General features: G+C 41.8%; 1 protein-coding gene across 2 annotated transcripts in view; it reads left to right on the top strand.

The window, feature by feature from the left end:
• Nucleotides 1-17735, top strand: part of LOC134540578 (ras association domain-containing protein 10) — a 281320-nt gene that overhangs the window by 252262 nt on the left and 11323 nt on the right. The window lies entirely within an intron of this gene.

Below are 17735 nucleotides of genomic sequence, written 5' to 3' on the forward strand. Positions count from 1 at the left end.
GTAGTCATGTCATGCATGTGCAACTCGCGAACGGTACTTCAGCCGCGAGTAACAGGGCAGCGTCTGGCATGATCATATCATTCAGGATGTGCATTATGTCGGAGACCGCGGCCGTTTTTTTTTTTTTTTCCGCAGGCCGTGGTCATTAGCCGGGCAAGTCTCTCCCTGCGACCACGGGCAGAAATTTAAATAGTTGCTTCTTTACGGCCCGCGAGTTCGCTGCAAGTAGTGCTCTCTCTCTCTCTCTCTCTCTCTCTCTCTCTCTCTCTCTCTCTCTCTCTCTCTCTCTCTCTATCGCCCACCCTGCACAACCCGACACAACTAGCAGGCGCATATGAAACGGGAATACGAGAGCAAAAGTCCCCGAGAAAAAGGCACGCTTGAGATGCAACGAGGGATTTTTCCCCCGAGAGTTTCTTGTGTGTATTCTATATACACTACTTCGAGAGAAATGCCGTTGTACTCTTTTTCAATGGAGTGTGCAAGAAAATATGGTAGAAATTCCGTCTCGTCCTTTCGAAATCATGGCAGTTTTCCGTTATGGTGTATTTTTCCGCCCTTTTAGAAGAGGCCAGGCGGAATACTTCCGTTATGGTACTATTCCAGTATGGTAGTCTTCCGCGCCCCCCTGTTTTGTCGAGTAAACCGCGCAGTCACGTCTGCCTGATCTCTATATTAAATAAATATATTATATGTTTCAGTACTCGCCACGAAACTTGAACACGAAATTTAACGTTGCATTGAAGTAGCTTGGCTTCTGGGTTGTACCTATAGTAGGTAACTGCTCCCTGATGATGGCGACTGCAATGTCGACCGGAACGTCGGTGAATTTATTCGCTCAAGGACGCGGCTACAACCCGGAAGCCAAGCTACTTCGGACAATGGCCCGTGAAAGCCTGCGAACATTATTGACGTTGCATTCTTAAAAATTAATGCCAAGTGTAATAAATGTTGATGGGGCTGTTTTTTTTTTTTTTTTTTTTTTTTAAATCACTCGTTGCTGGGTCCGGACTATACGGTGGATGGTCGCAAACTTCCAACTTGAACTGTTCTAAGTAGGTCTTTTTATCATGTTGGCGCGGTGTGATCGGGCATTTTCCAGGATCAAAACCACGCCTGACGTGAGAGAGAATATTCCTGTTCGTGTGAAGTGCGACTCTTACAGCGGAAAACTGAAACCATGTTGCGCGTGACATGTGACGCTATATGTTGGGTGGGCCCATAACTACTAATAAACTCGGTATAAATGTTCTAATTCAAAGTTTAAGTTATTAATGTTAATTCCTCTGCTTTGCGACTAATATCGTAGCAGAAGTGATTTCAACTTGTGAAAAGCCCAGTTAATACTATTTTGCAATAAATAGTCATGTTATCTGTAAATATAAAGTAGATGCAAAAATTTTCTGGTATGCCACGCCACAAACGATGTGGCTACCAAAACAGAGTGAATTAATTTTCACTGGTTTGTTTGCCTGATAATAGCTTATGCATAGAAACCGGAAAAATTCGCGGTTTCATTTCGCGATAGGCTAGTATCCAAATGTGTTTAACCTTTTGATGCTTCAGTGATAGGACCACAGGTTGTCTGAAGGAATCGGAGCCAATGAATAATCCTGAACGAAAGAAGTATAGAATCAAAAGCATTCTAGTTAGTTGTCACGAGTCAGTAGCCAATGAGCATGTGTAATTTGTCCGAGTGCATAGAGGATCTTGGAGTATATCCTGTAGATAATTGAACTCACGAATTTTTCCTGTCCCTACTTATGCATCATTTCTCACAATCAATGTAACTAAGTTAGCAATATATTATGAAAGCTGCTATCTAGCGGGTGAGCCCAAATTACTTCAAAAAACTAGGTCTCAGTCTCGGCAAATAGAGTTCCTCCCCCACGGTTTTGGATGTCTCTCAATAATCTTCCACTGTTATTGTTGGCCCCTGCTGCATAATTTCCACCAACAACACTCCTTTTTGGTCCCAAAAAAACTGTAGACATTGTTTTTCTGTTGCTCAGTGTCTGTTTAAATTTTGGGCCCAGAGTTCTCCGGATTAAAATTTAGCTTTTTTAATCTATAAATGTTTAATAAAACACTTATCTAAATGTACCTACTTCAATTGTATTTAGATACTTGTTAGCACTGTAAATTAATTTTTAACTAGAGTAGTGTCTTGATTAAAATGGTAGTCAGCAATCACACTTACCTATTTGGAAAACAAATTATTTTGATTAAAAGATTCTCTTTCGGGAAATAACAGCGTTTTTCTGAATAGTCGGGATAAAAAAATTGTTTGTCTGTAAAGTCAGTTTACGGACGATTATTTAACGTGACGTCATAACAAAACATTGATGAACTGATTGCATACTTTTATTAATAAAATTGAATCATTTTTATTGAATTATCACTATTTTGTATGTATACAAAGAAGGAGTGAAATGAAATATACAATTTAATTGATAAATTTAAATTTATTTGCACTCATTAATTCAAATATGTTTATTACTTTAACGAAGAGATTATTTTAACTATAACTTTTATACATGTTTGCTATTTAACTTCTTCCAACCTGTGCTATTCTGTTAAGGATAGGACGATGATAGGAAAAGTAGGAAACGAATGGGAGTGTTACAAGTTTAATGTGCCTCGAAAAAGTCAAATCGATGGTTGTTCCAATCGAGTGGAAGAGAGATAGATTCGGCGCAAGCGTACAATGAGCGTAACGGGACACAGCGTAACGGGACAATGTGCGTAACGGGACACTTTTTAGTGCGTGCAGCCGGCATTCGTCGATTTATTAGACGTTGTCACGTCAAAAATTTCAATGTTTTTTTTTTTGACATTGCTTTAACTGTGTTTTTCGGTTATCCGTGAATGCCTTGCTAGTAATTACCTCGGATAATGACCAAAGCATAACAAATTAATATAAAATTAAATATTTTGATTTCAGGATATAAAGAATTAAAACCTTCGCACTATCCCACTGTGTTCATGATTGGACGGCAGTTGTTAGGGCACGCCCCTCTAGGAGAGGAGTAAGCGAATCAGGCAGTGCCAATTTACAAGGGAAAAAAATATGTTCTCGCTAAGAAATCAACCAATGGGAAAGCAAACATGGGTTGAGCACACATGCGACTTTGAATTCTACACCTGAGGCCAGACGAATCCGCGATATTTACGGGTCTCAGCTTATTAGTTTGTTAGTAACAAAATTATTCACCTTATTTTCTTATCATATTTCGTATATAAATATATAACCCCTTCCTATTTTGGAATTAAATACCAAAATCACAGTTATATTTCCGCGAAGGAACTAGTGGATAGTATATAACATATAAGTAAATTAAATATTCTAATTAATTTTTGAAGTTTATCAAACACAATAAACTAGCAGTCAATGTAACTACTATCCCACGCAGCTCCCTACAACGACAGGTGAAAAAGTTGCATTTCATGAATTTGTTAACCAGTAAAATGTCAGTAATTTTAGTAGCCACAGCCAATGAGCGACTTTCTCTCAGTTTGGTTTTAAACGAACAGAAGCAAACAGAAAATAATAACTAGAGACCTGAAAAATTCGCGGGTTCATTTCGTGTTATGCCTAAATTCAAATAATTATACCTTATTGCGGCTTCTGCCATTGGTTCACTGTTAATCTGGAGGACTGAGGGCCAATTAGAGACCCTCACTCATAGAAGTGTCGAATCACAGGCCACCCAGTCGAGACGACTCACAAGTCAGCAGCCAATGAACCGTTGGCATTTGCCCGAGTGTGTAGAGGATATTGGAGTCTATCCTGGAGGTCATTGAACCCACGAATTTTTCCGGTCTCTAATAATAACGTAGCAAGGTTACTTCCGAGCATCCTGTATACACTGACAGTATAAGGAAAAGGGGGGGGGGGGGACATTTATGCCCCATTGCTAGGGACACCTGTATTTCGCGAATACATTTCGTGTCAAGGTATGTCACAAAACACTGCAGCTTTTTCTTAGAGTAATGGCGAATCGTGTGCGTGCAGCAGTACGGTATCCACATTCACATTGGCCCCGTCAAGTGCGGGAAAACACCTCTCGCCGACCACAGCCAATAACTACAAGAAAAAAACTACGGTGTTTTGCGATGTACCTAGACACGAAATGTATTCGCGAAATACAGGTGTCCCTACGCATTGCTTCTTTTTTTTTAAAAAAGACCTGCCCGAATTATTTTATTCGCCAGCATTATTCGCAATAAAATTATATAACCGCGCGTGACTTCAAAAGAAACGAGAAGCGGAGATGCCTAATTCGGTGGCGTTTACGATACGACTGAGTAGCCGGTGTAAATAAGAGTGTGTGTGTGTGTGTGTGGGGGGGGGGGGGGGGGGGAAGTACTTGACGTCAGCTTTGGGCCACTTTTCTTGTCGAAACACGCCATTTACTGGAGCCTTGAAAAATTTCCCGAATTGACTGGAGGGGCACCATGTTTGCCGAAAAATAAGTTGCAATATTGGAGTTTTAGTATCCTCTCCCTGGATGATGAAGGTTACGATTGGTGCGGCGGTGGAGAAGGGAAGGGGGGGGGGGGAATAGCTCGACATGTTTATATTTCTCGCTTCCCCCAACCCCCCCCCCCTCCTCCCCCCCCCCCCCCGAGAGAAGGAAAAAAGGTAGGTATGGGGAGAAAAAAAATATATAATATATGGAAAAATTTACGGGCATAAATGAGTGTGTTTGCATTACAACATGGTTGGGGGGAGAAAAAAAAATAAACGCAGGAACAAAAATAAAAAAAAAGTGTATGTGCCAAAAACTTGTGTCCAAAACGTTAAATGTGTTTATGGGGGGGGGGGGGAGGGTAAAGGGAGGGAGGGAGGGAGGGAGGGGGGGAGGTGGGCGAGACCAGTTGGAAGCTACCAGAGAGCTGATTGGCGCCGGCACGAGATCTCTTTTCCAACCGGCCTTCGACGCGAAGGTGTGCTGGATCTGCGGCAAACAGGTATAGCTCGCCTGCTGTCGTCGTCCGCCCTTGCTGGTGACTCAGGTTCTATCTACAGGGACCGGAAAAAAAAAATCGCGGGTTCAATGACCTCCAGGATAGACTCCAATATCCTCTACACACTCGGGCAAATGCCAACTGTTAATTGGCTGGCTGACTTGTGGAGTCGTCTCGAGACTGGGTGGGCCTGTGATTGCGACACTTCTATGAGTGAGTATCTCTAATTGGCCCATCAGTCCTCCAGATTAACAGTGAACCAATGACAGAAGCAGCACTAAGGTATAATTATTTGAATTTTAGCATAACACGAAATGAACCCGCGCAATTTTCAGGTGTCTATCTATCTACCAAAGGTTTAATACCATCAGTAGATTTCAGTTGATATTTTGTTCATAAAATTCCTGTAGAAATAACTTATGAGCAGTTTTTTAACTATTCATTCCTAATTTTAAAAAAATTAACAAAAGAAAAAGTTTTTTATAATATGTTTGTAAAAAAATTGTGAAAACTTTTTTTTTAATTTTAATTTTTGTAATGATGTGGTAAGTATAAAAATTGTGTATTTAAACAAATCTCTGTCTAGTAAAATATTACCTATCGCCAAAATACGGCCATTTGTTTTTTATCGTAATTAGCAAATAAAGTCAAGTTAAATATATATCAGTTCAGGAAAAAAGTTATTTATCACCTTTATTTTTTTTTTAATTCTTAACCATACATCAAAAGCCATTTAAAAGATTTATTGGTGATAATAGGCAATTTACAGCGTAAATATAGAGCGAAATATTATATTAAATTATATAATTGTCTTAAGCTTTTGGTGGGACCTGTGTTCTCATTTTCTTCTCATTGCTGTAGACAGGAAAATTTTCACGGGTTCATCTCGTAATATTCTGAGATTCGACTAATTATACAATTGTGCTGCTTCTCCTATTGGCTCGTTGTTAATCTGGAGGACTCTGTGGCCAATCGGAAACCCACAATCAAAGAAGTATCGAATCACGAGTCACCCAGTAGAGACGCCTCACGAGTCAGCAGCCAATGAACGGGTGACGTTTGTCCGAGTGTGCAGAGGATCGTTAAAAGTCCATCGTGAAAGTCACAGAACTTGGGGGGGAAAATATTCCCCAGTATAATCGGTTTAGTGTCACGTGTTAATTAGCAGCCGTAACATTCGGGTATTGCAAGTTTTGTTATTTGTAGAGACCGGAAAAATTCGCGGATTCATTTCACGACAGCATTAAATTCATATAGTTATACCTCAGTGCTGCCTCTGCTATTGGCTCACAACTCACCTGGATGACTCCGGGCCAGTGAGAAACACTCAACCGAAGCACAGGCCGCTACATTGGGACACCTTCACAAGACAACAGCCGATGAGAGGGTGACAGTTGACCGAGTGTACGTAGAACTATAAAGTTCATCCTGGAGGTCATTGAACCCGCGAATTTTTCCGGTCCCTAGTTATTTGTTATCGCTTCATCGTTAGGAATTTAAAAAAAAAAAATAATTCGCGGGTTCATTGACCTCCAGGATAAGAAGACTCCGAGATGTTTTGCGCACTCGGTCAAACTTCGTCTGTGTTCCTTGGCTGCTGACTCGTGAATCGATACTTCTCTGATTCAAGGTTTTTTTTTCTAATTGGCCCCACGGTCCTCCATGTTAACGGCGAGCCAATGGGAGAAGCAGCCACCTAAGATCCTCTGGTGGTTAGATGCGTTTTTTTTTTCCCGGCCGAGCGCTGACATCCAAGGTTGTCCCTGGGAGTAGCATATGGTTCTCTCTCTCTCTTTCTCTCTCACACACACACACAAGCACCAGTCTAACCGCTGCTATTCGCGGTCTCCTACACTGTAGCAAGCTGTTCGTCGCGATGAATGTTCATTGCTCAGAAAGGATGAAGAGGGGGGGGGGAGGGGGGTGATGGACAGTGCGAAGGGCGGGGAGGAGAGGAGAGGGGAGAGGAGTAAGAGGAGGGAGGTGTGTAATGTCGCAGAAGTATTTCAGGTTTCTCCAGTGCAATGCTAATGCAGTCGGCGACCGCCGGTGTGTTGGCAATCGGCCCGGTCCGTTTCTGGTCGGTTCAAACGTTTTGGAAAAAGGAGTGGAAGGGGAGAAGTTTTGGTGGGAAGGGGAGGGGAGAGAGGCAGTTGGTATTGGTGGAGAGGGAAACATTGGCTATAGATAGAGACCGGAAAAATTCGCGTATTCATTCGGCGATAGACTCGAATTCAAATACATATACCTTTTATGTGATTTTGCTATTGGATTACTGTTAATCTGGACGGATCTCAACCAGTTGTAAACCCTTAAACCAAAGATGTATCGAATCACAGACAAACCAGCTGAGACGACTTACAAGTCGGCAGCCAAATGAACTTGCGTTATCTGCCCGAGTGTACTGGGGTATGTGTAGTCTATCCTGAAGGCCATCGAAACCGCGATCTCCCGGGACATTTCACTATCGCGTCTGACGCTTCCACGATGCACGGAAACCTAACAAATTGCATACCAATGAGATTGTATTTCCAAGGTTACGAAATATTAATTTTATTTGAAAAAAAAAAAAATATATATATATATATGCTTTGAGAGCAAAGCACGGGCAGAAATTAAATGTATAATAAAAAAAAAGCCAGTCATGGGGACTGTCAACAGAAGTGAAAACTTAAAACTTTGTTTTTAAAATTTGTAATATGACATCATTTCTATGTCAAATGTACGTAAGAAAATGATTCTGCTATTATATCAGCATTATATAATTTATCCTTAGATCATTTTTTACATGCTTTATATTAGCTTCACCTGTATGTTTGTTTGTCTGTCCGTCTGTAACTCTTTCGACTAAGAGTGAGTGGCTGATCACTGTAAAATGTCCCACCAATTTCATTACGTTCGTTAGCCGAGCGGTCTAAAGCGCGCGACTTCTGTGACGTCAGCTTTCGGATTCAGCGATCGTGGGTTTTACTCCCGGCCACGTCGAAAAAAAAAAAAATTTTCCCGGTAAATTCTAAGATTATATCCATACATCTAACTGTAAATGATTCGGAGAGACTTTACCATTTCTTTGAGACGTTGCAACTCCAAATAGTTATCTCAGATGGTAATAGGTAGTGTCGGTAACTCATTTCCCTATGATAATTATACATAAATATAGTTTAAAAAACTAAAAAAACATGCTTTTAAAGAATATCAAACTAAAAAAAAAAATATAGTTAAAAAAACTAAAGAAACATGCTTTTAAAGATTATCAAACTAAAAAGTAAAAAATAATTTTAAAATTTAATTTATGACAATAGTATATAAGCAATACTAGTATAAATGAGAAAAAAGCATGGGGCGCTTAATATACAAAAAATATGGCACAAAGCGCCAGTCTGGCGCAACACATCACTAGCATGTCGGTGACGCGAACCCATAAGTTTTGCCCCTACCAAAAAATCGATCAACGCTTCTAAATAAGTTTTCACTTCAAAAATAAACGACAAAGTAATAATAGAACATTAGATGTTATTGTACTTGAAACAATTTTTAACGTATTTAGAACATAAACAAACATGGCTACCACCGTAACCAAGTACTCGGCTTCTGAGCAACGTAAGCGGAAGAGCTCAGCATTGCCGAGCTGATCCATACGGTTACGTCTCCCGTCTGCGTGCCATTGTAAACACAATGTTCCGTGAGATCCGCCTCCGTTTACGTGTCACTGCAGAATGGGCCTTGGAAAGGCTCACGTGTTTTGAGGCCCGGAAAAAAAAAAATTTGCGAAGTCATTTTTCGTGACACGCTAAAATTCAAATAGGTATACGTTTCGAGCTTGCTCCAACTGTTGGTTAGCTGTTAATGTGGAGGTATGTGGACCAATCAGAGAACTTCAAACGAAGAAGTATCGAATCACGAGTCGCCCAGTTGAGACGCCTCACGAGTCAGCAGCCAATGAACAGGCGATGTGTTTGCCCCGAGTGAGCAGAGGGTAGCGGATTACATCCTGGAGGTCCGCTGATTCAAGACGTTATTTTGGACACACACGCAATAGCTGGTTACACTGTGTCTCATAAGTAGGGACCGGAAAAAAAATACGCGGGTTCAATGACCTCTGGGATGAACTTTATAGTTCTACGTACACTCGGTCAAATGTCACCCGCTCATTGGCTGCTGTCTTGTGAAGGTGTCCCAATGTAGCGGCCTGTGCTTCGGTTGAGTGTTTCTCATTGGCCCAGAGTCATGCGGGTGAGTTGTGAGCCAATAGCAGAGGCAGCACTGAGGTATAACTATATGAATTTTAGGCTGTCATGAAATGAATCCGCGAATTTTTCCGGTCTCTACTCATAAGAAACCTCAGTAACGGACAACACATGTAAACAAACAAACAAACAAAAAATTAGCATGCGAACACACAGAAAACCAGCAAAATCAGCTGATGTCAAAAATTTTAAAACGCACAGCACCGCAGAAAATTCTCTGGACGGAATCAGTCGAGAATATAAAACAGGTCAAGCGGACCCGTTGGGATAACGACGAGACAGTAGACACAAGAACAGTAAATAAAAAAACAAAAAAAATTGGTTGTCTGTAAAGTCGGTTTACGGACGATAGTTTAACGTGACGTCATAACAAAACATTGATGAAATGATTGCATACTTTTATGAATAAAATTGAATCATTTTTATTGAATTATCACTATTTTGTATGGATACAAAGACGGAGTGAAATGAAATCTACAGTTTAACTGATAAATTTACTTTTATTTGCACTCATTAATTCAAATATGTTTATTACTTTAACGAAGAGATTATTTAATCTATAACTTTTATACATGTTTGCTATTTAACTTCTTCCAATCTGTGTTATTCTGTTAAGGATAGGACGATGATAGGAAAAGTAGGAAACGAATGGGAGTGTTTCAAGTTTAATGTGCCTCGAAAAAGTCAAATCGATGGTTTTTCCAATCGAGTGGAAGAGAGATAGATGCGGCGCAAGCGTACAATGAGCGTAACGGAACACAGCGTAACGGGACAATGTGCGTTACGGGACACTTTTTCGTGCGTGCAGCCGGCGTTCATCGATTTATTAGACGTTTTCACGTCAAAAAAAATGCTACCTTTGACAAAACATCCACAAACCCAGCGATAAAACTAAATAGGTATTTCGTGAAAATAACGACAACACAGACTAACACGGTATATAATTTAATATGAAACTATTTCGCTCTATATTTTTTTGTATGAATTTCTTAATAACCGCAATAAATTTTCAAAAAACTACTTTTAAATGTTTTTTGACGTCTGGATGACAAATTTTATAAAAATTGAGGCATCGAACACTTTTTTCTCTGATGTTTCTTTACTAATTACGATTTTATAAAACAAATGACCCAATTCAGGCGAGAAGTAATTTTTTTTCTTTCTAGAAAAAAAAAGGTTGTTTGAATGTACAAAAAATTTATACTAACTTCATTATTACAAAAAAAAATAAAAAAAACATAACTTTTGCGGCAGTTAATATTGTAAAAAAAAAAAAACTTTATATTTTATTTTGTTGAGTTTGCTTTTGGTAATATTAGGAATGACTAAATACGTAATATCTACCGGAATTTTGTAACTAAAATATTTAAAAAAAATTTAAATCTTACTAATGGAACAGTTGTAAACTAGCAATGCCCTATGTCCATGCAACAATGTTCTGAATGGTGCGTGTCTGGTCTGCGATACAAGGAATATGTAGAGACCGGAAAAATTCGCGGATTCATTTCACGACATGATAGAATCCAAAACAACTGTACCTTTATTTTGCTTCTCTGATTGGCTCACAGTTTATCTGAAGGACTTTGAGCCAATGAAAAAACCTTCAACAAAAAAAAAAAGTACCGAATCGCAAGCGTCCCAGTTGGACAAGTGTCACGAATCAGTAGCCAATGAGCAGGTGGCATTTGCCCGAGTGTGTAGGGGATTGTGGATTCTATCCTAGAGGTCATACAAAGCGAGAATTTTTCCAGTCTCTAGGAATCGGCAAAATAATCTCGTCTATGCGCGAGTTGTTTTCCGAGCAGGACTCGAGCTGAAAGTGGTTTCACTGTGGGGAAAAAAAAAAAAGTGGTGGAGGGAGAGACGGGAGTTATTTGCTCTGGTGCAAACAGAAGCGCAGGGGAAAAGAGGGAAGGAAAGAGAACTGGAGAAGAAAAAAAAATTCTTTTCCATTTTCGCTCGCCGACTCACGTGTTCGGTGCAACGTCTCGCTGAGAGGCGGTTCGGCCTTGCGGGACTCCTGTTTTCGGACCCAGCCAATGACGACTCGCGATTTTTTTTCTTTTCTTTTTTCTTTACGCGGAGATGTCTGGGTTGGGGGAAAAGAGGGGGAGGGGGGGGGGACAGACGGGCCGTTGAACTTCCGCCCGAAATACGCGCGCCATGCACCAGTGGCGTGTTCGCAACTCGTTCAGCGGGAGGGCACCCTGCCCCCCCCCCCCCCCCCCCCCACGGAGAGTTTTCCTCTACACGGCCGACTTGTTACTTCATCTCCCTTTCCGCGGAACACTCTTTCTGTCCCTCAGCCAACTGTCTGGTCAGCTGAGTGCGGTAAAAGGGCTGAGGCGGCGACTATGCTGGGTTGGTGGCCGCAGCCACTGGTCGGCGCCAAAGCTCTAATACCCTCCCGATCAACAACAGGGAGGGATCCCTAGCAGTTCTGTATTAAATAAGCTCTGGGATGTATATAAAACGAACTGTAATGCTACTGCCATCCTACCGTATTAGGGCGCAAATGTGGGAGGGGAACGTGAGAATGCCGGCCGTAGGTTCGAATAATCTGTCCCTCTGTCGACCGGTAGGGCTTATGCTAAGAGGGCTGGGTTACCAAACCAAAAGTGGGAGAGCAATCCCATATGCATTTTACTTCTGTCCCAATGTCGTAAATTTACTCGCTCTGGAATTAAAAATGGATCTGTAAGGAAAAAATTTGTAGTATTAACTGTTTTTAATGAATTTGAAACAGGATGGGCAAAAAGTCGGTTTTTATCGGAGCCGTTTCATCATGTTGTAGCTCGAGATTTCGCTCTGCCAATCAAACGATTAAATATGTAGTCGAAGTTGCTGCTCCGGCAAAACGAATTCTAGCGGCGGGTGCGGAAACTACGTGTGATTCGCGTCAAGAAAAGCAGTTGAAAACACAATTTTGCCGTATGTAATGTATTTTTCAAACTGAGAGCACGAGAATTCGGTCGTCACTGAGGTTAGTTGTCACACATCACTGGCGAGTAGCTACTGAAAGACTCGCGGGCTTTTGACGTGACAACGTCTAATAAATCGATGAACGCCGGCTGCACGCATGAAAACGTGTCCTGTTACGCACATTGTATCCTATACGCTTGCGCCGCATCTATCTCTCTTCCACTCGATTGACCTATGCGTCCGAGGAGAAGAAAGACAGCGGCAGCACACAACTTACATCTACACGTGAACTGTTTCGTCGACTGTTTATAAAGTGAAGTGAAAAGTTAATGTGGTTTTCATTGCTTATTACAACAACAATTTCGGCAATAAAGGTTAATTATTCTTGCATTTTAAAAATCTGATTAGCTACTAGTGTAATTTCAAGTATTTATTATTTTATTATTAAAATAAAAATGATTCAATTTTATTCATGAAAGTATGCAATCATTTCATCAATGTTTTGTTATGACGTTGTCACGTTAAACTATCGTCCATAAACCGACTTTACAGACAACCGGTTTTTTTTTTGTGTTGGACACACGTTCGTAAAAATGATGGATTGCCATTACGTTTCGGCATGCCTTGTGTAAGCCATCTCTTTTACAGACGCGGTTCCAAGCACGGAGGCCAAGAAATAATTAAAATAATTTCATGGCCAGGCGCCACTGCTGTTCATGCCCTGACGACGACGGAAGCAGATGTCAGTTCCGGACACTTCGCAACAGTTTTGTCTCGGGGAAGACTGCCATTTTTCGCACGTGTTTTGGTACTGCCACAGCATTAATTGTTTAATTCCATCGCTGGGTTCTTCTGTCTTGCCACTGCGATGTCCAAAGTTGTTGTGTCTGTATTTACTGTCCCCGTTGCAACTTTCTCGTCATTGTCACTCCATTGTGATCGTCTGTGCTGTAATTTTTTTTAAAGTTGTACTTCTTTAGGCGCGTTATGAAAAAAAAAAAAGATGACTTAGAAATTTTTTTTACAATGCACGCGCACCATGCAACGCAATTTCTACATGACGAAAAAAAAAAAAAAGCTTCATACAAATAAAAATTGTATACGAGCTTGTAAAACATATACTTTATACAGGGTACGTGTTGTTGCTACGCGTGGGGTCCGCCATGTGGTTTTTTTTTCTTTCACATTTCCGTTCATCGACTTCCGTTCCACTTTCACGGAAATGCCTCCTACAAAATGCCGTATGCCTAGAGACCGGAAAAATTCGCGGATTCATTTCACGACAGCCTGAAAACCAAATAGTTACACCTCAGTGCTGCCTCTGCTATTGGCTCACAACTCACCTGGATGACTCCGGGCCGGTGAGAAACACTCAACCGAAGCACAGGCCGCTACATTGGGACACCTTCACAAAACAGCAGCCAATGAGAGGGCGACATTTGACCGAGTGTAGGTAGAACTATAAAGTTCGTCCTAGAGGTCATTGATACCCGCGAATTTTTCCATTCCGTGCGTATGCCGGGAGTTGATTATGTTTACGTATCAAAAATAATACGTTCCGTGCTATCGAGGAAGTGCTTCACATAGTAGTATAGCCGCCCGGTATCATGACGTGTGTTGTTGGAGGGGTGGGGGGAAAGATCAGAGGTTGGCCTCCCTGCGGAGGGGCAACGGCGTCCATCTGTCCAATCAGGGGAAGCCTTAATTTCACAGACGAGAGAGCCAAAACCCGAAGTTCCCCGAAGTTCATGGGTTTTTTTTCCCCGTATCTTTAATGTAGCTATCCTAACCAAATCAACCGTCCAACAATATTTTAAAGTATTTACAATGTAGCTAACCTAACCTAATTGACCATTATTTATCATGAGTTACAATGAACAAAAAAAAAAAAAAAACCGAAGATGCACGATCGGTCGTTTGGCTCTCTCGTCTGTGAAAAGAAGGATTCCCGTCCAATCAGGAGGCCAGCGCCTCCCGCCGGCCGGGTTTACTGGCCGTCGACATGCGATGCGCGAAAAGTATTTTCCCACCTCGTCGGGGTTCCCATGGTTACATACAGGCATAACGCGGGTCAGCCGCTCGAGACCCGGGTCTGGGGGGGGGGGGGGGGAGGAGGGTTATAATACCGGAGCGCACCCGAAAACTCCGCCGAATTCCACATCCCACGGTTTATAAAAACTATAGCTTGTTTATACCTACTCTTCTCAGGGGCTGATGCAAAGGGGCGGATAAGGGGCAGGGGAGGAGGAGAATACATCTCACTCACTCACACACACACACACCTCTTCCGCGAAGTTATGAAATAATTCACAAAATATCAGTGGAGACAAGTGTGTTATACAGGGTGGTGCGAGGTTAGCTGTCACAACACCTGCAATTTTTCAACTGTGTGAGAAGTCGTATGTTACTATATATATATATATATATATATATATATATATATATATATATATATATATATATATAAAATTTCCAATTCTTCCCCCCCCCCCCTTTTTTTCCCTACTTAAATAATTAATTCCTGTATCCGCCCATGGTATTTTTTTAAGAAGATTTTTTTTTCTCCGGTAGCTCCCATGCCCCCTCCCTAATCCAGTCCTACAGATGTGCACCCTGCCCATAAGCTGCCAGTGGTGGATCCAAGGGGGGGCACCAGGGGCAAGTCCCCCCCCCTCCCGAAAAACCAGTTGACTGCTACTTTAATATTGCCGACAAAAATGATTGTTTCTGAAACCAATAAAATATTTTAATATAATTAATGAATTTCTTGTAGAATCATAACATATGATGGTTGGATGTTATGTGTAGTGTGAGTAGATTAAATACAAATTTAGTAATTTTAAGACATTTTTTTCTCTGGCAGTTCTGAAATCCTAGAGTGCCCCCCCCCCCCCCCTCCACAGATGTGAACCTCTGGATCCGCCACTGTAAGCTGCAGACCATTACACAGCAGAGCGTGAACCTGTGAACTTTATTTGGCAACAAGGATGGAGCCCCTCACCATTGGAATATAATTGCACGAGAGTGGTTGAACGTCCAAGTCCCTGACCGTTGGATTGGTCGTAATGGTCGAGACGACAGAGCTCTTTTTCCGCTGGCCTCCACGTTCACCTGAAATAACGCCATGCGATTTTCTTTTTTCCTTTGGGGATTTATAAAAGAACCTGATGTTCACGTTCCGCCGCTACGTGATGATTTGCCAGAGCTGAGACACAGAATTGAAGAGGCCATTGCTTCCATTACTCCGGACTTGTTAGCCAAAGCGTGGGAAGAATAAATTTGTCTTTGGTTTGGATGTGTGCCGTATAACTAAAGGTGCACATATTTGAACATTTGTAAGAGAAAAAACTATATTTTTTACCTTCGATTTTATGCATGATTTGTTGCAAATTTTTGTGTGGGAACCTTGTATAATCATCCATTATTGCATGCAAGGCATCGGAATATCAGGCTCATGAAATGCTTAAAACCAAACGCGTAGCTGCAGCTACCGAAACGTGAAATCAAAAAATTTGCTCTCACTGAACATGTTCACTGCCGGGGACGCACCACAACGCCGAAATACCACAACGCCGAAATGCCAAATTGATCACAACACCGAAATACCACAACGCCGAAATGCCAAATTGATCACAACGCCGACAGCTAGAAAACTGCTGTGTACCACAACGCCGAAATATGCCATTGCAGGACTGCCACAAAGGTTAGGTTAGGTTAGACTAGGTTAGGTTAGGTTAGGTTTGATTGTGGTATTTCGGCGTTAATGTAAATTTAAGAAACACACACAATTTCATTCAGTTGTTATTTCGGCGTTGTGGTACACAGCAGTTTTCAAGCTGTCGGCGTTGTCAATTTTGACATACGGCGTTATGGTATTTCGGCGTTGTGGTAACGACCCCTCACTGCCTACAATGCAGGTGGTATGGGGTCCATGCAGCAATCAAGAAAAATCGGAGCAGAATTTGTTTTTTTGTTTTTAAGTGAAACTTCTTTGCTGAGGAGGCTACAATTTTCGAGCGTTACGAAAATTCTCATCGCACTAGGACAATAGTTAGGTGCGTGGTGGGGGAACCGGTAGAGGAGGAGAGTGCGTCAGCGGCGACGCCACTCCAACGCATGCGCTAGCGGTCGAATGGGAAGACAGGTACGTAGCGGAGCATGCTGTCTGCTAGTTGTAGCGGCCGGAAGGGGATACGGCAGGGAAGAGGTAGAAATGACGCAGCAGTGATGCTACGGAATTATCGTAACGCTGCTTGTGTTCGTCTGCTGCTCTTTTTCTTTTCTTTCATTTGAGATGATACCCGAATTTTTATTATTCTCAACTATTATCTCCTGTTCAATTAGAAAAAAATACATATATTTTATCTCTGTCAATGCCTAATAAGCAAGAAGTTTCACTTTCTGTAGCGCGTGGACTTTACGCGCGCACATTTTTACCTTCTTAAAAATTTTGGCCGTTGTTACGCCATTTAAATATATTCCTCCAACTCTGTAGTTATCAGGTTGTTATGACGTGTTCTCTCCTAAGGAAAGCCTTATTACCTTCTCTCTCTAATGGGGCTTGAAGGGAATAAGGGGTTATAAAATAAGGTTCTCGACATTAACTTCAGTTCCACTTCAATTTACTACTAACTATTACAATATTGTCAACGCCGTCGCCCGTTGAGTTAAATCTATAAGATATACTTAAGTCAATCTACGTGCCTCGCTGTCACATCTCCGCTCTCTTGTCTCGCGCTGACTCCGCTGTTGCCGCAACGAGGCGTGTGTCGTAAATGTGCTTTTTCGGATATGCTCATTGTGTACGTGTTGTCGGTACTCGTTATTGTTTATGATCAGTAAGAATTATTGACATTTTTTTTGTGGATTGAATTTTATAATAAAATATCGTTCCATTGAATTGTTTCGTTAATATTTTTAAAAACACGAACACCACGTCTATCTACCCTGCCGGAAGGGATTTATAGTGATTGTTCTGTGTTATTATATCTCCGTCGCAGTGAGCTTTCAAAAGAATAGGATCAGAATGTTGTTTACCTTCAGGGCAGATGTGTAGCGGCGTGATGCAGGAGCATGTTGCTTCGACGAGGCAGCTGTTGAGGGCGACGCACCACAACGCCGAAATACCACAACGTCGAACGTACAATAATGCCGAAAACCATAACGCCGAATGCCAAATTGACTGCAACCCCGACAGCTGGAAAACTGCTGTGTACCACAACGCCGAAATACATTAACGCCGGAAAATGTCATTGCAGGACTGCCACAAAGGTTAGGTTAGGTTGTGGTATTTCGGCGTTAAGATACATTTAACATTTTTCTTCGTTTCTGTATTTCGGCGTTGTGGTACACAGCAGTTTTCTAGCTGTCGGCGTTGTAGTCAATTTGGCATTCGGCGTTATTGTACGTTCGTCGTTGTGGTTACGACCCCTGTTGAGTCTTGCAACGCGAGTCCGACTGGTCAGCTCCGCCGTGTAGTTGAATCGAGTCCCACTGTACGTCACTCACTCCTGGACACGTGTCGCAGTCGGACACCACACTCCCCCCCCCCCCTCCCCCCTCGCCAAGCCAGGGCCAAGCGCTGGCCGCGACGAC

This window comes from Bacillus rossius, chromosome 17, assembly GCF_032445375.1.
Source record: "Bacillus rossius redtenbacheri isolate Brsri chromosome 17, Brsri_v3, whole genome shotgun sequence".
NCBI lineage: Eukaryota > Metazoa > Arthropoda > Insecta > Phasmatodea > Bacillidae > Bacillus > Bacillus rossius.